Source organism: Festucalex cinctus, chromosome 3 (genome assembly GCF_051991245.1).
Source record: "Festucalex cinctus isolate MCC-2025b chromosome 3, RoL_Fcin_1.0, whole genome shotgun sequence".
In the NCBI taxonomy this organism is placed as follows: Eukaryota; Metazoa; Chordata; class Actinopteri; order Syngnathiformes; family Syngnathidae; genus Festucalex; species Festucalex cinctus.
In genome coordinates this window covers 27,737,738-27,764,557 of record NC_135413.1, presented here as the reverse complement: position 1 = coordinate 27,764,557, position 26,820 = coordinate 27,737,738, and the positions used below count along the sequence as shown (strand labels likewise).

Sequence of the window (26,820 nt, the reverse complement as noted above, 5' to 3'; positions counted from 1 at the left end):
TCCTTAAATAGGGCAATGTTTACGGCCACTGAGCAAATAATGTACAATGTGTAGCTTGTGGGAGAAATGCAAAGGGACAAGATGCAATACATATGTCAAGAAAATAACCTTTGGAGTCAGTGTGGTGACGCTGACTTTGCAAACCAGCAAATATTGTGATATAATCGCACATTTCCGACTATCTGAATGTAGGATTTCCTTGTACATTGTTGAATTATGCACCATTTCCACAATTTAAAGTTCTCAAGAGTCTTATTAATGTCCTTGACATGCTTTGGCCAAAATGCCTTAAGGATCAAGAAGCCCGTTTTAAGGGGGCGGGGCTTTCATTACCATGACGACTAGATCTGAAGAGGGAGACATCTAAAACGCGTTCGATAGGGGCTCTCTTGTACTGGACTTAAGCACTCCTGGTCTACACTATTAATTAAGCTTTAAATGTAACCATGATAAGTTGACATGGAATAGCCTTCCTTTCAAATCAAACTGATGAGACTCTATTTAATTAACTCATTTGCTCCCAATAACGTGTAAATACGTTTTTTTTAATGTTCTAAGTGTCCCAAAGACGTATTTATACGTTTTTGTTTTGTTTTTTAATGCTAGAACATACAGAAGGCTTTGATGCAGCCTCTCAACTGCAAAGAACGGTTGCAGAAATGGTAGTTATTACACAAACGGCCAGCAGGTGGCAGCAGAACAAAGGAGATCAACCAGGGCCATGTAGAAAAAAAGCTCAATTACTTAGAATTTTAAATAGATTTGTGAGAACTGATGAAACTTAGCTCTCTTCTAATGCTAATTGTTGCAAAACGGAAACAGATAGAAACATGCTTTTTTTCCTGATGAAAGAAGAGACTTTAATCTTTCTTTTGATAGTTTCCATGCTTTATAGCAATAGAACACAATATTCTGTGGGCCTTGCAAAATCAGTCAAAATCCAGTAAAACAGCCGGGAGCGAACGGGACTGCTTCTGTGAAAATGGCTTGGAGTGAATGAGTTAAAAGCCAAACATACAGTACTATACAGTAGCCTTCATCTACTGTGCAGCCTTGTGAAACTACAGTACATGACATGTCTTCTCCATGATGAATGTGCTATTCGTGAAGCTGTGCATTGAGCCAAGGTTCTATAATAGGCCGACTCATTATTAAGGCCATTGTTCAACATCGTAGCTGCGCTATCATTAGATGGCTGTTCTCAAGACAAAAAAAAAAATGGGTAGAATGGCTCAAATCTTGACTAAAGACTTATTTCTAAACGCTCATGTTTGTTCATATGTCACCGTCACTGAGGATGCATCTAGTCTTTCATCAACCGCTGACTTGCCCTGTGGCAATATGAGCCTTAAGATAGAGCTGCTTTGATTTTTGGTGGGGGGAAAAAAAAAAAAAAAAAAAAAAAAAGGGTTCGACACCTAATTAGCCAACAGGGTCACAGCACAATGGCCAGCCAGGTCAGTCGCTCACACAAAACACACTCACTCACTCAAAGAATGCAAATACTGATAATTACTTTGCGCTTCTAAGGCCGCCGCCACCGCACACAAACGTCATCGTTGACAGACGTGTGTTGGTTTCGCCTGCAGTGGTTTGACACAAACCTTTGTGTCTGGTAGATCATTTCACTGTTGTGGCAATGCTTCTTGCCAATGCAGTTTATAGCGTAATAAATCCTGCGTATTCCCTTTTTAAATAAAGCTACATTTGTAAGGGATTGGATTTGTAAGGTGCATCAGGATGAGCAGCACAGCTGAGCTTGTGCCTTGGGCCCATGTATAAAATGAGCCAAAGAGCTTATTCCAGTGTTGCTCACTCTTGTTTGGTGGATTGGATGATTGATGTCTGAAGAGTATTACCGTACTCTCATTCCGATAATCGGAGAGAATTTTAGCCTTTCCCCCCCCCCCCTCTCTTTTGATCAAAGTCCGCATAGACCCAATTGTCGGATGTCTCCAAAAGATTATCCTGAACAACTATCCTGTTGTGTGGGGTACATTTAAAGTGATTTCTTTTTCGTGGTCTGCTCAGCAAACAGCCCAACAAACTCGACACGCAAAAAACGGTCAACATTTACAATGGCAAATCCTTACGTGAATGGTCAACACCGAGTTTGGCTAAACTCTCCCGTGATTTTGAAACCAACTAAGATGTGGCCTGAAACTTCTTTGTCTACTATTACTACTCCTCTTCTTTGTCTTTTTTGACAGTGTGGATGGTGTATATGGCACCATTCCGTCCCTCACAGGTCAGTTTTGGTATTATTACAGGAAAACAAAGATCAGCGGATGTGGACTCAACTTTATTAGACTCACTCTACACTTTTAGAATGTGTTCTTTCAACAAAAAAAACGATCAGGAGACTCAGTTTCTTGGGGAAGACTGTCACCTTGTACCAACACAGACATAATCTACCAAACACCATTTCGATTTGCTTTCCCGTCATGTTTACAAACCAAACAGTCCCCATCTCGTCCCGTTGCTGTTCAATATTTGTGATTTTTCTCCTCTGTCATCAAAGGGGCCTGAACAATTCAAAAGGGAGTGTGGTTGGGCATATATGAGGGCCGATGGACATTGTATACAAAGATGGTGCGCTCTCGATTCTCAGCAAATGAGGTTCTAACGACCAGGGAGGAACATTGGAAGTCACTGATTGTCCACATCCCGACAGGATGCTCTTACCGCAGGAAACAGCGATAGCGATGCTGATGGCCGACTGTGAAGGCTGCCAATCAGTGGCATGAACTCATCACTTTAAACTTTTGAAATACTTTTGAGCGGATACTTGTTGTGCAATCTAACACTCATCTTTTCACATTTACATACATATTATAGGAAGTGATGTGAGATGCTTAATGTGTTTCCTACAATCTAAGATCGTAATTCCATCCATCCATCCATCTTCTTGACCGCTTATTCCTCACAAGGGTCGCGGGGGGTGCTGGCGCCTATCTCAGCTGGCTCTGGGCAGTAGGCGGGGTCCACCCTGGACTGGTTGCCAGCCAATCGCAGGGCACACAGAGACAAACAACCATCCACACTCACACGCACACCGACGGGACAATTCGGAGCACCCAATTAACCTGCCATGCATGTCTTTGGAATGTGGGAGGAGACCGGAGTACCCGGAGAAGGCCGGAGCCTGGACTCGAACCGGAGTCCTCAGAACTGGGAGGCGGACGTGCTAATCACTCGACCACCGTGCCGCCAAGATCGTAATTGTTTAAAAAAAAAAAAAAAAAAAAAATGACGTAAACCAGATCATTTGGTAGAGAATAAAATGTAAAAGTCCTATAGAATTTCACAACAAACTAGAAATGCAAAGTTTACATGACACTCGTTGAATCCCACAGGGTATCTTCCATAAATTGTTTTGTTTTTTTGATAGAATAGAACAGATATCTTTTCTTCCACCTCGAATCTTAAAAACCTGCCAGCGCATTGCCGCCCACTCGAGCCCAATGATCCCCAAAGGATATCATATCCTACTGTAATTCCACATTGGGCAATAATATAAAAAAATGCCATCATAACCAATTCATTAGGTAGACGTGATTAACACCAAGCGACGCCACTGAACAGACTTGCAAGGTTTTACTGATAGAGATTTGTCTCGCAGACATTTCGGCATGCAGCGCAACTTTGGGGCGCTAAGCAGTTTAAAGGCTCAGACACATCCTCCTGAATTGAAAGTGCACCAGATAAAAGCATCCTCTGTGGCTCCACTGACTGCTTTGCTCTCAGTGGCGACTCACGGCTTTTATGCGGCGACATGCGTATTCGTGTCCGCTCAGCAGAAATGCTGGCCCAAAGGTTTTAATGAACGATGATAAGTAAACAACGTTGGAAATATACTCATGACTAGGGGTGTGAATTGCCTCGTACCTGACGATACGATCCGTATCACGATTCATAGGTCACGATTCGATTCAATACCGATTAATCCCGATATGAATTTACAAGTCGATTGTTGCGATTTTTTTTTTTTTTACAAAAATTTTGAAAATACCATTCAGTAAACTTGTACATGTACACTGTAAGATTTGTATGAAAATGTATTATTTATTGATCTGAAACTTCAGTTTTATAACTGTGAGCCACTGTATTTAACAAACAGGTTGTAACCTTTTTTCATATTAGAACAGCATTGAAACAAAATATTAAGGCTTAATGTTCCATTAATATAACATTCTTCCATGCTTAAGGTGTGAAAGTTAGACGTTTTGTTGAATATTTTTTCATCAAAAATGGATGTTAAAAAATCGTTTCGGCTGCCTATTGAACCGATTCGAGAATTGCGTGCTGTAGTTTCACGATATATTGCCGAATCGATTTTTTTTAACACCCCTACTCATGACTGACCAGCTATTAGGAATTTTCTGTAACACGTCTCACAAGTCATTCACAATAAAAACGTCCAAGAAAAAAAAAAAGAGTTAATCTCAGGCCACATATGCCTGTCGAGACAATCACTGGGAACTCAACTCCCTGCACCGATGTCAGGTGAGTACGACTACACACTAATAAAAACAAACAAACATAAAAGTAGTATATAATAGGGCTGCACAATATATCGAAAAAATATCGATATCGCGATATTGGCCCTTGCAATATGCATATCGCAAAGGCACGCAATAAGTTTTATATGGAATTTTATGCTTTTTATATGAATTTGACCAGTCAGATGCTAACTAAAATGTGCATCGCCATTCAATAGTTGAAAATTATCAAGACATAATTACAATTAATTAACTAAGATTACATGAAGGTTGCTCATTTTGCCCCATGAAAACTGTTTTTCTTTCATTAGGTAATAAAAATGTCATTTATTTAGGTAAATGTTAAATATCGCAATAATATCGATATCGCTATGTTCAGCAAGTATATCGCATGTTTTTCCAATATCGTGCAGCCCTAATATATAAGGCCACTTTAAAATCTTAACAATTATTGCTTTGGCATCAAAGAACAATTCCCGAAAGGTCCGCCTCTGGTGGAGCACTTACGAGCATGAACCGCCCTCTCACTGCTGTTGTTGTCCTCGGTAACAGGGGAATTAGCAAAAGCATGGCCCTGCCCCTTTCCATCTATTGTGTATTCATGCATGTGTGTTGGTGTGTCTTTGAGAAGACTGTTGAACGCGTTGATCTGTGACGCTGCGTCCTTCACTCTGTGGAACCAGTGTGTGCGCGTGCGTGTGTATGCGCGGCATGAGTGGAGCTGTGTGCTCCTGATAACACAAGTGTATTGAAGAGACGGTATGTGTGGCAATTGTGTGTGTGTGAGGGTCCGAGTCGAATTCACCTCTGGATGCCCTTTCCAGCGCTCCCTGCCAGCGCACGGGTCCTCATGAATAATCCATCTGGCGACGCTGGCCACTGTAACACTGACACATTTCAAGGGCCCGCACGTAACTTGCATGCGACAGTTAGCACACAATTGGGTCTGACCAAAACACAAAAAACAAATGCAGCGAACGTAAACGGATTGTGTTTTAGTCAACAAATGCAGAAAAGTATCAAGTATGCAGTATATTCTCGCACCCACATTTGTGTCTCTGAAGTTTGTTTATTGTAGTGTATACACTGTAAATTTTGAAATCAGTCAGCTTACCTTTGAGGTAGCCGGATAGTCAGATTTGTTCATTTTGTGCTTTTACAGATAACTAAAATGGCAAACTTGCAAAGGCAAATGATTATTATTTTTGATATCCACAAACTTGCAACCCTTTTACACATCTGAATTTGTCATTAACTCATTCACTCCCAGCCATTTTCACAGTAGCAATCCCGTTCGCTCCCGGCTGTGTTACTGGATTTTGACTGATTTTGCAAGGCCCACAGAATATTGTGTTCAATTGCTATAAAAGCATGGAACCTACCAAAAGAAAGATTAAAGTCTCTTCTTTCATCAGGAAAAAAAAAAAGTATGTTTCTATCTGTTTCCATTTTGCAGCAATTAGCATTGGAAGAGAGCTAAGTTTCATCAGTTTTCACAGATCTATTTAAAATTCAAAGTAATTGAGCCTTTTTTCTACATGGCCCTGGTTGATCTCCTTTGCTCTGCTGCCACCTGCTGGCCGTTTGTGTAATAACTAGCATAAAAATAAAAATAAAAAAAACGTATAAATACGTCTTTGGGACACTTACAACATAAAAAAACGTATTTACACGTTATTGGGAGCAAATGAATTCATATGTATTTATTGAGAACACAGAAAATGTCCAAAATTCCCTGCACTGTACACTATCAAATGAATACAAATGCTTACTTTAAGCCTGAGCTGCATCCAAATTGAATGAGTTCTTCCTTAGTCCGTCATCCAAGCCTGATTAAGTAAGCTTTGTGTAATCCTGCTAACACTTTAGCTGGACTAAAATATTACCATAATGTTAGATTATGGTCTCTGAAATTAGCACTATTATTTCTATTCAACTGATGTGATGGGCTTCATTCGATTATACGGGTGTACCTAATGAAGCGTCAGCAATGAGAAACATGTTTGCTTGTAGAATTTGTCTTTTATTGAGCAGTCTTAATAGCCGGTGATTGGAACGTTTTCAGACACGATGAGAGATGATTTCCTTCTCGCAGGAAAAATCGACGTTTTCCGGCTCCTCCTTTAGTCGAGACAGCCAGTAATGAGAACAACAATGACACGCAAAAATGGTGAAGTGTTCCTTCTTTTGCATCTAATCTTTAAATCAAATCGAACAAAGCTGTATTGCCTTTTCCTCTTTCAAATAGTCGATGAGAACAACAAGGATACTATCTACTCTAACACCAAGCGCTAACTAACCTTAAACCTAACCTACAACCTAGCAACTTTCGTAATCACAACACATAACTCAAATCACCTTCATTTTCTGGGCCATACTTTAGTCAAGACAGCAAGTAATATGTCCAATATTGTTTGAGAAGAAACCTGATCGGCTGTAGGAAAACAGGGTACGCGGAACTAAACCTGACAGTGTGCAATAGGGTGTAACAACTTTGAGGTTGTCCATAGTGTGATGGGGAGCATCTCACAAACTGCCGCCAACTCCTCAAATGCGAAGATGTCTGTTTATAATGCCGAATGTGAGAGCGAGAAAGATAGACAGAGAGACAGAAAGAGAGACAAACAGAGACATTGAGCGGGTTCAAGCTAGGGCTGGGCAATAAATCGAATTAATTCGATACATCGTCATTTTGAAAAATCAAATCGTTGAACATTTGATAGAATTTTGTCTTCTGGATGATTAAAAGCTGTTGTTCTTATGTTCTGTGACATCCACATGCTTTTATGTGATGTAATTTTGCCTTAAAACTGATCTTAGAATCAGTACAGTCTTCCCTCGCTATAACGCGGTTCACTTTTCGCGGTCCTGCTGTATCGCGGATTTTTTTTCAAGTGCAATTTTGCATATTTTTTGACAGTAATATGCCCATTTTATAAAATTTATGAAGGTTTGAACATTGTCAATGTTTGAACAAGAGAGAAATGTGAGAACATGTAAATGCCTCAATGAGAAAAGTGTATAAATTGTGCGGTCGGGGATTTTAGAGCCTTAAAACATTTATAAGAGTTGTAAAACATAAAGCTGACTACTTCGCGGATTTCATTTATTGCGGGTATTTTTTGGAACCTAACCCCAGCGGAAAACGAGGGAACACTGTATACATTACTGGTGTACAGGCACAGGAATTATTTTGGAATAAATGAAACCTTTTAAGTAAACGTTTGTTGGATTTATTAGGTTAAAATCGATTAAAATCCTAATCGTCCTGAATGACTGCAAAAAAAATCTAGATTTTTTTTTTTGGCCATATCGCCCAGCCCTAGTTCTAGCATACAAATCCGAACCCTAAGCCCGACCAACTTCATTGACGGCTCCTCCTTCAGTTGAACCAGTAAGGAGAATAATAAGCATGTTACAGTATCTTTAACCTAACTCCAACGTCGTTAACCTCCACAAATAACGACAAAAAGTAAGATCTATAATCAAGAACAGGATGCTTGTTGCCCTTCATGAACTCCTTTTCTCAGGGGCCAAATATGCTGTTGCTAAGTAAAACTGTGAGGCCGCATGAATTAACAGATTGCAACAAAAGCTCCTGCAGCTACAAAGTGAGAGCCAAGAGAGAGAGCGAGAGAGAAAAACTGGAGAGCAATTAGTCCACAAGACTCATGAATAAGTCAGCCAGAGTATGTCCATCCATCCATCGGAACAGAATGCTGAAGCGGTTTTCATGCTGAAGGATGATACAGTGGCTGAAAATATCAACTTTTGCGCGGGGGACATTTTAAGGGATCGTTTGTCACAAGCTATTAGCGCTGCTGCATTGTCCCGAAAATATGACGCACGTGGTTACATCACTGGCGACGGCGTCACGCAAGCTAAACAGCGTCGTGTTGACCCGCCAGTTGAAGAGCGAGGGCTGCTCCAAAGACTTCCCTCAATCAAGAGGGCTACTTATGCTTTCTTCTTTGCAAGCAACCATTAGACATGCAGCAAAAGCGTTCGTTCCAGATCCTTTGAGAGGATCCGAAGGGAAACCCAACCTGTTTGTCTCACTCACCCAAACCGAATGCTCAATAAAGGCCTCTCTTTTGCTTGAGATCCATCCGAAAGGGCCAGAAGCTCGGAGGCTGACCGGCAAAACAAATACGCTACAGCGTTAGCGCCAGGGAAGGACATAGGCTGCCCACAGCTGAGAGCTCGTACCAGCCACGGCTTTTATTTGCGGTTACGCTGATTGAAGGAATGAAGGAAGAACTCCAAATGTTTTGTTACACCAAACTCCCTTTCCTTTCTCTGTTTACCCCTTTTGACAGCAACCGGAGAACCAGACTGAGACAAAAACAACTGTTGAATCAGGCTGCGTCATAATAGGCGGCGGTAGCTCGCGATCAGCATGACACAGCCTTCTAACTTGAAAGATCGATCCCGAGAGTGAAAATCTTTTAGTGAGAAGAGTGCGCCGGAAATTACAGCGCATAATGGATGATTTAATTCATTCACTCCCACCCATTTTCACTGATGCAAACCCCTTTACTGGATTTTGACTGCTTTTGCAAGGCCCACAGAGTATTTGTGTTCTATTGCTATAAAACATGGAATCTACCAAAAGAAAAATTAGCATCTCTTCTTTCATCAGGAAAGTTTTGCAGCAATTGGCATTAGAATATAGCTAGTTTCATCACAATTTTGTTTAAAACAGTGGGGAAAAAGAGAAGAGTTTTTTGCAACATGGGTCTGTTTGATCTCTTATACTCTGCTGCCACCTGCTGGCTTTTTTTGTAATATCTACCATTGCTTCAAGCTTTTTCTTCAGTTTAGAGGCTGCATCAAAGCCTTTTGTATGCTCTAGCATTAAAAAAACGTATAAATACGTCTTTGGGAGCAAATGAGTTAATGAAAAAGTGAGCACATTTTACCTAAAGTAGTAGAGAATAACAACCCACACTAAGGGGGCACTCTGCTCCCTCTACGGTTGTGAATAGTTAAAGTACAGGATATACGTAACCGACACTGTCAGAAACAAAAGAATCCAATAAATCATGTCGGGAATCACATCTGAGGATTTTTAAAGAATTTATTTGTAAATTCCGGTATAATATAAGTATTTGGTCACCTACAAACAAGCTGGTGTGGAGCTCGGCGCAAGATCTCAACCTGTGGGATCAAAATGATCATGAGAACAATGGGCACAGAAATCCAGAACTACACGTGAGCGACCTGCAGAGAGCTGCGACCAAACAGCGGCTACCATCAGTAACACACGACACCGTCTTAAACCAGTTCATTTCAAGCCTAAATATTTCTTTGCCCCACTGTGGTATGTTTGTGACCTACAGGAAATGGATTCAACTCCAAGAGTTAGCCAATTTTTGGTGCGGCAATTCATATTTTTGTTGTTGCCTTGGTAGTGGAAATGTGAAGACGTAGACGAAGCTATGAGCCGCGACAAAATAGTTTGCATTCCAAGTATTCAACAGGATATGTCATTTCTTCTTGGAAAAGGTTCATTGTGGAAACAAAGCTCAAATGTGAGGCCAGGCTGGAGCTCACTTCTCAACCAATGGGTTCGGGTCTGGCTCAACCCTAATGAGGACAGCATTATAAAAGAAGAACATGCATGGATGGATCGATGGAAACAATTGACAACTGATTTTCAATATAACAGGGAAGCTTCCTTCAACACCCCATTGTGAACAAGCACCGCAAATACCTTTGAACAGTAATAAAAAGGACAGCCAGTGGCCCTAAACGTAACGTGTCCGAGCTTGTCCACCAATATTATCGACCAGTGGAGGCTTTTGTATGTGGTTGCCAAGGCAATGACAGAGATGCTCTTCCTTTTACCACCCAGTGTACAATCAACTTGATTTTCCAATTAAATCCAATTTAATCTCTTTTAGCGAATGCCGTAAAATGATTCAAAGAAAAGTTGTCTTTGATGGTGAATGGAAGACGTGCGATGGATGATCCTAATTGAGACAATGCAGGTAAACCAACAGGTAGATCGAGTTAACGGGCAAAGCGGCAGCACTTGCCGAGGCCCCAAGCTGCCAAGCATAATGGGATTTCTATGCTTTAAATGCACTTCGCTCACTCTGTTGGACCACGAGGAAGCTCAGCTATTGATCCGCAAACAATTTAGCCGTCCAGCTGTCCTGAGGAAGGGAAAATAGAACGGCCCTAAATGTATAATGGCGCTTCCCAGGAGGTCGGCCTCCTCGGCATGCGCTTCACGTGCCAGGAGGAAGCCTTCGCCTTTTCGGGCCACGTCCTCCGTGAGCCCTTCATCCGTAAATTCTCACATAAATATCCGTCGCCTGAGGGGTTCAGGGTCAACCGGTATAAAGAAAAAGAGTGCTTTTCACCAAGGACGTTTCTGATTAGACTCAGAATCCCCTTTGACTTCCTTTGGTCTTTCCACAAATCGAGTTTGTGACGCTTTCAAATCGCGAAGACTCATCTGTCCTGAATCACGACAGTGAAACAAACGGGTTCATGTTTGCTACACATGAGAAAATAATTGGAAGCATTATTTTGCCCGGCAGTCTTGAATGCTGATCAAGCAAGCAAGACGTTTTGTGCTCCTGTCTGCCGCACATGCTCTTAGCACCATAGCAACAGGCCGCGTTCAAAGGCCCTGGGAGTGGTCCGGGCCCAATGAGGCTTCTCTATCTAATTGGGCAGCCCCGAACGCCATCCTTCTTGCTCTTTATCCCAGACGCAAAAAAAAAAGAGATAGCGGCGCAAGCATCCGAACAAACGGTAAGCTTACACAATCCCGCAATGAACGCAGAGTGAAGAGGATTAAGTGGAAAACAATGTAGCAGATTACTGGCAATATCAATGCTGAAGGATACAGCGGTGATCTAATCTTTGAAATGAGGCTAAATAATGTCTTTTATATGGAAATGATGTCTTACACTTTAACTCATTCACTGCCATTGACGGAAAAAGCCGTCAAATGATGCATTTTTTTTCTGGTCTGGCAATGAATGTGTTAATAAATAACTAAAAAAAATAATAATAATCAAAGTGGCCCTTGCAGCTTTCTATTTTTCTGTATGTGGCCCTCAGCGGAAAAAGTTTGGATATCCCTGCTGTACATTATATGAACAATTTATAATTGCTTCATTGATTTTTACCATGTTTAACTCATTCATTGCCATTGACGGAAAAATACGTCAAATGATGCATTTTTTTCTGGTCTGGCAATGAATGTGTTAATAAATAACTAAAAAAAAAAATAAATCAAAGTGGCCCTTGCAGCTTTCTATTTTTCTGTATGTGGCCCTCAGCGGAAAAAGTTTGGATATCCCTGCTGTACATTATATGAACAATTTATAATTGCTTCATTGATTTTTACCATGTTTAACTCATTCATTGCCATTGACGGAAAAAGACGTCAAATGATGCTTTTTTTTTTGCTGGTCTGGCAATGAATGTGTTAATCATCTATACAGCTTTGTGAGATGACTTCACTAATGCCCCTTTTCCAATGCATGGTTCTTGCCACAAATAATTGCCATTGATGCTTTCCGGTGACAAAACAAGACCGGTACGAATCCAACATGACAAGCAAATAAGTCGAGAAACATCCGTTTGTAGCATGTCAGACTCACGTGTTCACGTTGGGTCTGAATGACACTGTACATGCAATGATTTATTTATTTTTTTAAAAGACCAAAAAACAGATTGCAAACTGTGAGTGGATGTATTCAAGTCTGTTTTCTGGGTGTGCAGATCAAATATCAGCCTAAATCAGTGACTGGTTTTGCTGTTGCACAATATTGCGCAAGTCATCTTCAGTGGACCAAAATAGCTCCCAGATTTGTTTGACTCTGCAGAGTACAACAATGAATCTGACTAAAGGGTGCACAAACATGACTCACGTGAGACGACACTGCAGGATAAAAGCTGCACTTGATCGTTTCATTCCCAGTTAAGAAACTTGAAATTACATAATTCTGTAAAACCTTCCCCAGACAACATATTAAGATGATGGTATTCATTGCTTGAACATTCCATCAGCGTTAATCACAAGTCTCTGATGCGCAGCCAGTAAAATGCAGCGGGCTGTTTGATGCGCAAATAGCTCGGGACGAGATTCCGAAATTTGACACGTTGACAAACAAACAAATGCAACTCAAATATACTGGGTGAGTGGCACACATTAGTTGCAATGAGGCCTTTATTTCCAAAAGATACAGACGACAAGTCTAAAATGGGGAAAAGGGGAAAATTATTAGCTGTAGCTTCAATCCGCCCGTTTGTCTGGTGTACATTAGCTTCATTGAAATTGAGCAGATCGGATTCCGAATGATATTTGGAATTACTTTCAAAGCTCGACAAACAACAATATGAATCACAGGGTAAGGGTGGAGAAATAGATAGTGAAGGTAAATAAATTTCCTTTGATAAAAGTCTGTATCATTCTATATGGCTATAAAGCCCAATTCACACTGGCTGCGGAAAAGACGTGGTGCGTTTTCCGTACGGCTTCCGCAGACCTTCCAGAAGGAGTGGAATAGAGTCCTATTTGTAAACATTAGCTTGCCTGTTGTCACATCAATATGCTTTTTGGACATTATTTCTGGGACTTCTAACATGGCTGTTCTACCATGTGTAAGTACATTTTGTGTTTAAATAGTGTCATTTTGTCATGTTTAATTTATTATGAGCTAATTGTTTGTCTTAAATGTCCGACTCATGTCATGCTATGTAGCAAGCTAGCTTCCCTCCCAAACAGCAAGCTAGCTTCCTTCCCCTGTTCACAAACAGTTTTATTTTGAAATTTACCGGATTTACCTTTACCTGTCATTTCTGCAGCTTCATGAAATTCCACATGCGGTGTCCGGAATAAATAGAACACTTGCGGAAACCTTCCGCATCGCCGCAGTCGTTCCGCACCGTAGACGCACCGCACGGCAGCTGGTGTGAATTGACACGTAGACTTGAATGCGTTCTATCCTTACGGCCGCCGTACGGAAAACGCACCGCGTCCGTTCCGCAGCCAGTGCCAATTGGGCTTAATGCAACAGACGTGCTTCTCTTTATCTTTGGTCTTGTCATGACAGTGACAAGCAAGAGTAGTAGAGATTGATTATTCTCAAAATCATCAATAAAAACAGTCCCAACATGGGTCAATGCTGAAATTACTTCTTTTTGTGCAATACTAATCAGGTTTGATACATTCCAAAGCATCGAGAGTCTAAGTCACTAGTCCAGATGATGGCATGCCCCTGGACGCCATCTTAGGTGTCCTTGTGTTTCTTATTGAAGTTCTATCTTAGGTGTTGGGTTTTACATAGACAATTCTATGCTACCACAAATTTACCTCATTCTATAGGAGCCTTGTAACCCCCTGACGGTATTCCGTAGTCTGTCCAGTTTTACTGGAATACTAATTGGACATCTTTTAGATTTTATTTTATTTTTTCAAGGTACTTCATAATCCTTCTGACTTCTGTGGGATTTTATCCTCTGGAAGTCTCTTCCATGAGAACGCCTTGGATCGTATGTCTTGAAACTTATCAAGTTAGTTCATGACCAGTACCAATCGTTTGGCTCATTCTTTCTTTTCTGGTACGTTTGCTTGTCTACAAAGTTTTATTCATTGTAATGTGTGTTTTGTTATGTACCCTTGGACGCTTCAAAATAGCTCCTAAACTGAAAGATGTCATTATGAAAGTACATGATGTTATAAGGTTTGGTGGTAGTCATGTCACCTACAGAACATATTTGTCAAGCAGACTTTAATCCTATAAATAGACAAAACGAGAATAGCTGCGGTATCACATCCAAAACTATAAATACTTTCCACTATGCTTGTTTTTTTTTTTTTTTTTTGTCTGAACCACACCAAAAATGAACACTTATGAAGGTTTATCATAAAAACATAAGCTAAAGAATTAGACTACAGATGAGCTCAATCAGTTTAGAGCTGAGCAGCTTTGACTCAGTGTGACTGCATGAGTAATCATATAAAATCTGCCATTAAAAGCGGACCCCCAATCCCCCCTATAGAGTAGAGGGGAGAACCAAGTACAATGGGCAACAGAAATGCGAAATCAGCACTTGGTGTCACAATCATCAGAGAGCGGGAATATGTCAAGTAGTCCAGTAAAGGATAGTTTTCTCTGTTAGGTTAACAGCTTTATATAGATTGCATCAAAAGGGATAAACAGTACAGTAGATCAATTTTTAACGACTTAACTCACACAGTCTATTCAGCATCGTATGCATGCAGAAAGCAGGCAGCAGCCAAGAATAAAGATAAAGTGCAAAACGGGGACTTTCTCCTCCTCGGGCATGAACAGAGGAGAGCGCTGTGTCTGTCTGTCTGTCTTGTCTGTTTGTTTGCAGCCAAAGACGTCATGTCGTGTCTCCGCCTCACAACTGTACCATTAGTGCATCTCGCTATTGATTGTTCATTTGTCAACTGCAGCGCCAGCAAAAAAAAAAAAAAAAAAAGGGGGGAGGGGAGGGGGGAACTTAGCAAGAGTGTAAGGACAGAAGGAGACATTTGTACAAGCGTTCAGGACAGTTGGTGACATTGCATTGCTGTTTCTCCCTGCTCAGTATCGGCAGCGCTTTCTGTGTTCAGTCGAGCAGTTCCAATCAAATTACGAGGGTCCACTGGTTGGCAACAGTGGACCTAAAAAAAAAAAAAATCAATACAATTCCACAATCTAAACAAAACTCTAAACAAAATGTCTCAGCATCAGCTTAGCCCCCCTCACCTCCCATTGTCAAAATTTATAGGCCCATCCTTGGGCAAGAAAGAGTAACTAGTCTGGGGCAAGGACAAAAGTCCACAAAAGAAACCCTAAACAATTGAGTTGAAAATTCTAAGGGTATTGAATCGATTGTAACTGGACTGGTCTACTTGTCAGAGACATAGGTGTCAAATCCAGGTCCAAAAACCAAACCAAAGCTAAACCTTGGCAATTCTAGACCTATATTTGACACCTCTGGTCTTAGAAGACATTCGACGCACTAGTTGGGACAGCCGAAAATGGCTTCCGTCGACACTTATTCCGTTAGTGTTTCAAAGTTAAGCCCGCATCCCACTGAGGGGGGAACATTTGCGAACGTTAGCGAATTTTGATTTCACATCGTCAGCGTTCGTTCAACGTTTGCTGGACGATCGCCTGTACTTTTCGTGTCGCAAGGAAATTTCCTTGAGACAAGAAAAACCACTAAGACTCTAAGCAAACGTTTGCAAACTTTAAAGAACCCTGATGTAACCTGACGGGAGCAGGCATTCACCACCCTTTGCCAACACTCGCAAATGTTCGATCCTCCATGAGATACGGGGCTTTACCGTCAGTCATCAAAAACGGGAGTCTGTCAGTACGGACAAACGGACCTTCCTTCGGTACTGACGGACTAGTGACGACCCGGCGTACCTGAGTATAATCCCACCACTTGCAGAAGTAAAACACAAAACAGTTGAGATGAGCTAACATTAACTCATTCACTCCCAGCCATTTTCATAGAAGCAGTCCCGTTCGCTCCCAGCTGTTTTACTGGATTTTGACTGATTTTGCAAGGCCCACAGAACATTGTGTTCTATTGCTATAAAAGCATGGAACCTATCAAAAGAAAGATTAAAGTCTCTTCTTTCATCAGGAAAAAAAGTATGTTTCTATCTGTTTCCGTTTTGCAGCAATTAGCATTAGAAGAGAGCTAAGTTTCATCAGTTTTCACAAATCTATTTAAAATTGTAAGTAATTGAGCTTTTTTTTCTAGATGGCCCTGGTTGATCTCCTTTGCTCTGCTGCCACCTGCTGGCTGTTTGTGTAATAACTACCATTTCTGCAACCGTTCTTTGCAGTTGAGAGGCTGCATCAGCCTTCTGTATGCTTTAGCATAAAAAAACAAAAACAAAAAAAACGTATAAATACGTCTTTGGGACACTTAGAACATAAAAAAACGTATTTATACATTATTGGGAGCAAATGAGTTAATGTGGCACCCGCATGTTTACGATGCTCTACTTTTTTTTTTTTTTTTTAATTCATTGGTGAGACATGCTGGGTCTCACAGTTTGGATGTCACACTATTTACCTCAATGACACAGCATAGCTATATTGCCTACTAGTAAGTCAGATCAAGGTTGAGTGTTCACGACAACAAACTCTGGCAAGCCCTGCCAGATGCCAACATCTCCCATCGGTTCGACTTCGACATCACATGCACAATCTTTGTTGAGCTACAGCTTTAATTCAAGGGATGCGCAATCACGGGGAATCACAAGGACATCTGGAAAGCCATCTAATCACCTGAAATGACTCTCGGACTGCCTTCATCTGGCCTGGCAAACATCCAGATGTCTGTTTTGTGCACTGCTGCTTGCTAAAGTTCAGTAACATGAAAATGTCAAAAACGCATTGTCCTTTTAGATGGGGAAAAAAAAGTGCATGGAAGGACATGTCTTGATGTCAAGAGAAGAGTAAAAAGCAATTGGCGTCACCCTCGTGGCCATGCACTGTTGAACGCGAGGTCGCCTCCCCGCACGACAGATGCAACGGGAGCCTTTGAAAAAGATCGCTTGTGTCGAGTCATTTGTTGTGACAGCAAAAGAGGATGAGAAGAGCCGCGTCCTCGTAATGCATTATGGAGCCCGCAGCCAGCGCGCAGGCATGCGTGCCGGCATTGTCAGCAGACAAACTTATTACGAAATTCAACACAACGCAGCTCACTTTCAAAGAGACGTTCGCATGTGGGAGTTTAACCTACTTTTGGAGTGGGCAAAATTTTTCTTTCACCTAACATGATGGAGAGGGTCTGTCCTCGGGGCTGGGGGGGGGGGGGGGGGGGGGGGGGTCCCTCAATACACAGGCGAGGATGCATTAGCGGCAGTCCTACGTGCAACATTCATAAAGTGCTCTCCACTTGACAGGCGGCCGTGCAATCTTTTCTGACAGCACACCAAATTTCGGCTTTTCATTTATTCTTTTTTAGACACAAAAGCTCTGTAAAATCTGAAAAAAAAAGGTCACACACTGTTTTGACTTTTAGTCAGAGTATTTCTGTGTGGTGATTGACTAACGCTGACTTGATGATTTGGTGTGTTACTAAGATGTTCTTTCCTAAAAAAAAATCAAAAAAATAAAAAAAAAAATTGTTTTTTTAAAAAGTAAAAAAAAAAAAAAAAAAAAAACAATTCATATTTCCTGAAAGCCATTGATCTTGAGTTTTTGTAGCAAAAAAATTAAGACAAAAATCCCGGATTGTCACGACTAGGGTCATGCAAGGTTTACGCTTACTGTCATGACTAGGGTCATGCAAGGGTTGTGCTTTCTGTCATGACTAGGTTAGATATGTGGGTAACCGGACTGACATGGCTGACATCTGATTGGCTGTTGACCAGATAAAGAGATGAAAGATTCCCGACATCACATAGCTTCTGACATCGCATAGCGACTTACCAGTTGTAACTGAATGCTGGTTACATCAGTTCAAAACAGACACTTGACCTGACGGTCATGACCCAAACATAACCCTTGCATGACCCTAGTCATGACAGTAAACATAACCCTTGCATGACCCTAGTCATGAGAGTAAACATAACGCTTACATGACCCTAGTCATGACAGTAAACATAACGCTTACATGACCTTTGTCATGACAGTAAACATAACCCTTACATGACCCTAGTCATGACAGTAAACATAACGCTTACATGACCCTAGTCACGACAGTAAGCATAACCCTAGTCATGACACAGAAATTGTTTTATTCATTTTTTCACATTTTTTTACGATGCAAGGCCTTGGTGACACAGCTTACATCAAAAGCGTATTCCATGTTTTGCCAAATGCTTTGAAAAGTCTATCCAAAATCTGTGTTGAACACATTGACATTTGAGCAATGGCAGCAGAAAACGTGAAGATTCCATGTACCTTTCAAGCAAAATCGTTTTTTATCTTGCTACCCGTGCCAGATGAGTAGTTATATTATCTATCAGCAAGTTTCTGAATTGTTCGTGTTTAAATATCCGTCGCGAAAAGTGTTCTAACAAAGACACATTGATGCTAACCGTTGCCTGTTAGCATTAGCCTTAAGCTGTCCGGCTAAAGGCTAAGCTATGTTGTTTTTTTTAACTACACAAAGTGTAATGTTCTTAATTTTGTTTAGTTTGACAAGAAAATGGCAATAAACAGCTTAAAATCTCTTTTGTAAAGAACATTTGCACATTTTAGCTATCTAACAGTCACCAGGCCCAAAGACTGCTCGTATATCAAAAAAACTCATAAGTTGGGTGAGTTGTATCTCAAGGCACCGTTGTACATTAAACAAATTAGGTGTTCCTATACCTTATTTAGAAAAATTACTATTAAAAATATTGTGAAACGCTCTCACTGTGAACAACAACGCACATTTTGTTCAATGAAAACCTCTCAAACCCTCACGAGCATTACCAACAGATTTCTAATTACATTCTGCAACATTAACGTCGCCAAAATCACTGCACAGGACGCGCCCACATAGACACCTTCACCTGCATTCCAAACCATGAGCCTCACCTCACGTGATCCCGCTTTCAGAGCGCATCATTTGCAATGTAGTTACTGTCTCTCTACATGCTAATGAAGGAGCTTTGTGGGGTAGGCTACTTTCAAGCAAGGTGTGTTGTGTGCATAGTAACACACGTCACTGTGTCGAGCGCACGCAAGGATGTGCGTGCATCATCAGCACCGCCACGCCATACAAACGCACGCAAGAGGAAGATAGCACCGCCGCTGCCACTGGAAAAATACACTATTTGATTTCATCCTACTGTATTAGTCTGCATTGCGGAGGGGACAGCGTGCAGCCTCCATCCCCACTGAGATGTAAACAACACACAAACCCGCCACCATCATATGCCTCCAAGATGTCAACATTCCCTGGAAACCCAAAATGTGTCACCCGCATCATCACATGCCAAGCGGCAGGCAGCCTTTTACCTTCCGAGGAGGGCGAGTCTTGTGCGTGGGTCCGTGTCGTCCCGCACAACCGCGCTCACATCTGCTCCGGTACCGCGACGCCGGCCGCTCAGGAAGGAGCTGAGGAAGAAACTGACACGGAGACGGGGGAGAGAGAGCGAAGAGACCCGCGCGGTCCAGGCTGTCCCCAGCGGGTTGAGAGGGAAGCGCAGTGATCGCGCGAGCCGTTAGAGGGCGCCAAACGCGTTGTCATTTCATGAGCACCAGAGAAAAAGTAAATGAAAAAACAACGTCGACCCGATATCACATTGGAACTTTTATCATATTTGATGTCATTTTTGAATAAAAAAAGAATGAAATTTGGTAGATGGGGAAAAAAACTGCTTCTTCTTAGTCAGTCGGTCGGATTCTATGCGTATTTTCACATGCCTATGATGGTTGGAGCATTGTTTTTAATTAAAAAAAAAAAATTGATTTAAAATTGCAATTTAAACATGTTTTTCTTACATTTTCAAGTTCTTTAAGTATTTTTTTCAATTTTCAAGAGCACTTTAATGTCTTTAGTTCTTTTATTTTTAAAATACTTATAAATGTATCTACTGTACTTGTAATGCATTCCAAATGTATGTAAAGCATTTTTTTAATTAATCACTATGAGCATTTTAAATATTTGAGATGAATAATATACTTTGTTCCAATGTACAAATATGGTTTACATAAAAGAAAAGCAATTGGTTGTGCTGAAAAGGATACCATATATTATGTAATTAATCCAACTTATTTATTTTTAAATTAGGACAGCCAAAAATAATGGATTACCCTGCCTAATAGATAACATTACTTGAAGGTAAAACTTTCAGGTGACACTAACTGTATATTTTAAAATGATCGACGCCTAAATATTGATTGTGATGGATTATTTCAATATTTAAGTTAATGTAGTGATTTCTTTTTTTTTTTAGTGTACATGTAGGTTTATTTATTTATTTTGTATATGTGTATAAATGAGTTCAATACTTATATTTTTTTTCATGAAACGTAAAAAGATTTAGTGATAATTTGTTCACGTTATTGTTGTAATCTGATTTATGTTTACACCACGTTTTTTTTTTTTTTTTTTTGGTAGAATTTTGTGAAGTTGTAGTGAACCCATTAAAACATGCACTACAAGTCAGTCTTTAGTACGTCAACAACTCTAATTGAAGGTGATAAAATAAACTGTCCTTCACATCAAGTCATTGTTCATTTGCCTTGATTATAGCGTCAGCTCGGAGTAACTGTACTTCGCTTTGACGTCCAAAGACTCCCAACTGGGAAGAGTTCCACAAAAGATGCTTTTTTTGTTTTCCTCTTCATTTTTCTTTTCAGCTCACCTGTGTGTCACCTTTTATCTCTTCCTCACTTCCTGTTTGTGCTTCTTGTTTTTTTCGCCACTTCCTGCTTCTGACATCTACCCGCAGTAAAACGTGTGAAAGATATGTCCATACATTCCAAAATTAGATTGCTTCAGTTTTACTGTTTCCAAAACCAAAGGGGAGCTGATTGTCATTGATCGTACTTTATAAAAATCAGAAGCAGATATTCTGTCATGACTAGGGTCATGCCAGGGTTAAGTTTGGGTCATGCAAGGGTTATGTTTGGGTCATGACTGTGAGGTCAAGTGTCAGTTTGAACTGATTTAACCGTCATCTGGTTTCAACTGGGAAAACGCTGTGTGATGTCAGGAGCTATGTGATGTAAAGAATCTTTAATCTCTTTACTAGGTCAACAGCCAATCAGATAAGTTCATGTCAGTCCTGTTACCCACATGTCTAGCCACAGCCAATCCGATCAATTCACTGTCTATTTAAGCCAAACCGAGAAGTGTGCGGTTGTCGGATTATTACCTCGGTTCCTCTGTGCATCTCCGCAGCCCAAAGGGGCTCGTGATTCTTGATGCATTCTCGTTGTTTTTCGTTTAGTTAAATTGTGTGAATAAAGAGTTAAAATCTTATTTGTGTCTGCGCTTTTGGGATCCAACCTCCGAACATAACACTGATAGACGCAAGGGGCTGGGCTACGAGAACAGGTGCACACACAAAAAAAAAAAATGATAATAATAATAAAGAAATAAAAATAACATGAAACAAACCACAAGAAAACAATACAATAACACGAAACTATACTAAATATAATTTGGACAAAAACAACATTTACTTGTTGAAAGGATTTTAAAAATATATATTTTCTTGTAGGCACACGTCTCGTGATTACAAGGCTGTGACCATGTGTCAATCCAAACACATGATCCCCCCCGGATTACATTTAAATCTTGGATGTAAACACCGCCCCACAAATATTACTCTGATGTTGTGACAGCACCTCCATTAATAATGCAGCGATCTGCGAGGGAGAGTGGCCTTGAATTAATTAAAGGACTTGAACCCACTTGGATGAATAAAGACAGGGGTACACATATGCCGAATAAGTTCTTTATAAAACAATGAGAAAAGTATTAAAATAATGGTTTTGGAGTGCTTTATTTTTATTTTATTTTTTTTACCACCTTTTCATCGAGCTACGCTAGATTCAGAGAACTGATTAGGAGGGAAAAAAAGTGATTTATTTTAAGCTATTTATTTCTTTTTAAATTTTTCAACACAAACACATGAATCAGTTTCTAAAATAAGTTACATTTAACATGTTTTTCACTCATTTGTGGTGCCAATGCGTTAAGGTACTAAACAGGAGGAGCTAGTTGCTGTCCATTGATTGGTTGAAAGAGAAATGTGCGGTCTGAAGAGGCAAGGCAGGCAGAGCCTCACGTGCACGTGCTTTTTAAAAAAAAAAAAAAAAAAAAGTTAATTAATTAATTAATCAATATTAACTCTTTGACCGCCAAAAACGTTTAATAACGTTTTGTAAAATCACGATGTATGCTGCCATAAAGGTTAAGGGACAACTACTTTTTTTTTTTTTGTGTGTGAATATATCAGTGGTCAGTGCAACGTCCAAGTGCAGCGCAGCCGGGTCAATGAGTTGTGAAATCAAAAACACCCACTAACTATGGCCAGCAGATGGCAGCGGTAGCTGCTCGGGCCCTAACTAGAGCTGCGAATTACAATGAAACATGACGCAATCTGATGAAATAGAACGTTTTCAAGGCTGACGTGAATGATCAAAGGCTTTGTAACATTAAACTTAATTTGACGGAGCGTCACTAAACAAAAAATATTCGTATCAAAGTCACTGTTGTGGAGAAAATGTATCTTTTCTTTTCAATTTTCTCTCAATGTCACTCAAATGACCTATTTTCAATTGGTGATTAATAAAGAACGGAATAAGGTAGAAATGGAATGCGATCTTTCATGTGGTACCCATGTTGTTTATGTTGCAAAAGAACACAATATTCTGTTTGCTTCAAAAAAATGAGTTAAAATGCTTGAAATCCGCTTGCATTGGGATTGTTGTTTTTTTTTATAACGTGGCAGTAAAATAGATAATAATAATAATGACTATTTTTTTCAATATTAATTCTCTGGTCTGTTCTTTCTAGTCATTTTGTATTTTAATCAAATGATGTCATGAGGTGCGTTCATGGACATCTCAAAAAATAAGTGAATGTCTCCCTCCCCCTATATACTAGTGTCATTTTCCTAAAATCTATACATATGCCAAATGTACATTTTTACGTTTGCTCCGATTGTGTTTGTTTATTCCCCCGCAATAAGAAACTGTTGCGGAAAGACGATTTTTCCGCCCTGTGAGAGTCGATGTCTGCCCAAGCGGAGGGAATTGTGTGACATGTGGGGACCGTGCATAAGAACAGCAAGTATATCAATTTTGCGCCCAAGTTTATTCGTGTCCTCGGACAAACGCGACTTCTCTTACCAAGCAAACAGAGACGAGGCCTCGCCGGTGACTGACTGTTACGAGGCGGAATAAGAGCAAGAGCAAACACTTGGCTGTCTGGAGGGAAGAATGGGACGCTGTCATCTAGCGCGGGAGGAGGAGGACGGCGGTGATAAATGAGGATTTAGCCTCAATGATCTGCGTAAGGGGCTCATGCCAAAGTAGCCCCCACCACCGTCGCCCCTTTCACCCTTTGACTATATACACATGGGACACAGTGGGGGAGCTTGGGGAATATGAATCAGGGTGTGGAAAGGATTATAACGGGGCAAGTCATGTGACTGGGGGGAGGTGATATGGTGTCACATTTGTGCAACAAAGGATGTTTCGGTTTGAAGATATGTGAGGCAAAAACAATGAAAGACTGACTTGATTGACTTGAAGAATGTAACGTTGGAAAAGTGGCACAGTCATTATGCACAACGATCATGGTGCTGACCCCGGAACTGCCCAAAAGCATCACATTAACTAAAGCGTCGCCATTTGCATCGTTAAGGCCTGTTAACGCCAAACACAATTCCATATAACCGAATAAAGGCCTTTGTGATAAAATAAGAGTGACTAGACAAACTAAGAGTGACTAATATAGGAATGTAGCAATTGCATAGCAACTGGCCGCGTTATCACATTATCATCATAGGGTAACATAGTAACTACATAAGACGAGACAAACTAAGAGTGGCCAATACATCTTCATGATAGTTTATCAATGTAAGCAACATAGTGACTGTACAAGACTAGACAAACTACGAGTGGCTAATACATCATCATGATACATTATCATCATAAGCAACATAGTAACTGCATAAGACTAGACAAACTAAGAGTGGCTAATACATCATCATGATACATTATCATCATAAGCTACATCGTAACTACATAAAAAGAGACAAACTAAGAGTGGCTTATACATCATCATGATACATTATTATCATAAGCGACATAGTAACTGCACAAGACTAGACAAAGTGGCTAAGACATCATGATACATTATCATTATAAGCAACATAGTAACTGCATTAGACAAAATAAAAATAGCTAAAACATCATGATACATTATATAAGTGGCATTGTAACTGCGTAAGACTAGACAAACTAAGTGGCTAATACATCATGTTACATTATCATTATAAGCGACAACGTAACTGCATAAGACTACACAAAGAGTGGCTAATGTATCATTACGATACATTATCATTATAAGTGACATAGTAACTGCACAAGACTAGACAAAGTGGCTAAGACATCATGATACATTATATAAGTGGCATTGTAACTGCGTAAGACTAGACAAACTAAGTGGCTAATACATCATGTTACATTATCATTATAAGTGACATAGTAACTGCATAAGACTAGACAAACTAAGTGGCTAATACATCATGATAGATTATCATTTTACGTGACAACGTAACTGTATAAGATGAGACAAAGAGTGGCTAATGCATCATTATGATAAATTGCAGAGCAATTGCATAGCAACTGACCATGTTATCACATTATCATCATAAGCGACATAGTAAGTGCATAAGACTAGACAAACTAAGAGTGTTAATACATCATCATGATATATTATCATCATAGTAACTGCATAAGCAGCTGACATCAACATCATAACACAATGACCCCACAACCCACTACAAAACAGTCATAACATCACAGAGTCAAAAACCAAATACATGATTATTTTCTGAATGAACCATGGCAAGCTAATGTCCTGAAGTCTTTGGAGACTGAAAGCAAGCAGTGTGAGTGCAGGTGGAGCTAAAAGCTGCTGCACATGCCGATCACGATCAATCATAAAGGCTGGACTGGCAGGCAAAAGGGGACGATAATGGACGCAGAGGCAGACGGGCAGCCGGCGCAAAATGGATCCGCCGGGAATTGGAGAAGGGAGGGAGAAAAGGGCGGGCTCGAGTGGCGGGAAAGAAAGTATTGAGGGTGGGTGGCGGTCAGGAAAGGGCGGCTGCTTGTCAACGTCAACATCAGTGCTTGTACGTCACTAGGGGGCAGTAAAGTCAAGAAGATCGTGACTGATGGATGTCTTTGCTGTTGGATGACATCATTTTTTTTTCTCACACTCATTAGGATGAAGGGTTTGACAAACATTCACACGTTTGTAAAATTTAGTGGAAACTAGCCAGACCATGCAGGCTCAGATTTTCCAACAAAGATGAGAACCAGGACCTCCTGGCTAAACACTACACCACTGGAAATGGAAAGAGTATGCATAAAAGCACTTCTTAATCTTAATAGAGTGTTGAAAAGACATAACAAGCTTTGTAAGACATTAACACAATACAAGCCTTGAGTCCAAATTGGAGGAAAAATGATTGTTTATTCATTCAGTTGTATCAAGATTCATACTTCAACTAAACAGAAAGAAATGACATAGAAACGACAGAAGTATCGTGTTAGTACAAATCTGGTACTTAAATACAAAACCAAGCTGAAATATTGTTGAAAACAACATTTTGGCTGTGTAGAAATATGTCACCCGGACAAGCAATATCTGAAAAAAATAAAATAAAATCATGCGTATATGATTTATATCTGTCCGGTTCATTACAGAATGACATACAATATGTACACAATGCACAGCAAGAAAGAAAAATGATTACTGTACTGTATATTTATATATATTCTCTACATTTAATATGAACATTAGAAATCATGCACAATGTCGCCTCCCTCGCAAGCTCTGTACAATCCACTTGAAGGCATATTTACATATATTTCAACAAAATATTCTACAAGTCATCATATCATAACAATAAAAAAAGAAAGTCAAACTTGATGCAAGTTAAGAAAAAAGAAATCTTGCTCCCATCATGTAAAGGCTCTCAAGAAGCGTCGTTAGTACAAGTCAACACATAATTAGCATGATTGGAGAAAATGGAAAAAAAAACGCGTGGATGTGGCATAGCTAACCATGATGGTGTGATTTTTATTTTATTTTATTTTTTTTTAAATAAATGTGGTCCAGTACGGCTAATCAAATGACGAGGCCACCTACAAGGAAAAACGTTTTTGTTTTGTTTTTTAATTGTGTTTTTTGCTTATGTTTGTTTGTGTTCTAGCAGGATTATGCAAAAAAAAAAAAAAAAAAAAAAACACTCCCACAAAAACAATAAAAGCATTTTCACTTGGGAAAGCACATCAGCAAAGACAGAAACACCGCCTGACCGTCAATGCATTGATAACTCCACCAAGTGATTAAGTGTGCTGCATCATTTAAAAACAAAAACAAAACAAAAACCTCTATAGCCATCAATAAAAAAAAAAAATAATAATAATAATAATAATAATAATAACCTTACTTCCTTGGCAGAGGTAAAATACACACAAAAACCCTTTTCCCTAAAGTTAAAAGTCACTGACCTCTGCCAGGAAAAACGGTTTCACTGTTTTAACAAATAGGTGTTTGGTTATATTTATTTGTGCACTACTAGGATTATGCAAAAAAATAAAAATAATATATATATATA

General features: G+C 40.0%; 1 protein-coding gene across 2 annotated transcripts in view; it reads right to left on the bottom strand.

The window, feature by feature from the left end:
* The window catches only part of cntn1a (contactin 1a), a 72,427-nt gene extending 52,798 nt beyond the window's left edge, over positions 1-19,629 (bottom strand). Inside the window, exon 1 of one of the 2 annotated variants that reach the window (XM_077517327.1) lies at positions 19,463-19,629. The gene's annotated coding sequence lies outside the window, so the exon portion shown is untranslated. Of the gene's footprint in view, positions 1-19,039; positions 19,101-19,462 lie in introns of those variants that run through there. The other variant, XM_077517328.1, reaches the window with a different exon arrangement.
* Between the last annotated feature and the right edge of the window lie 7,191 nt (positions 19,630-26,820).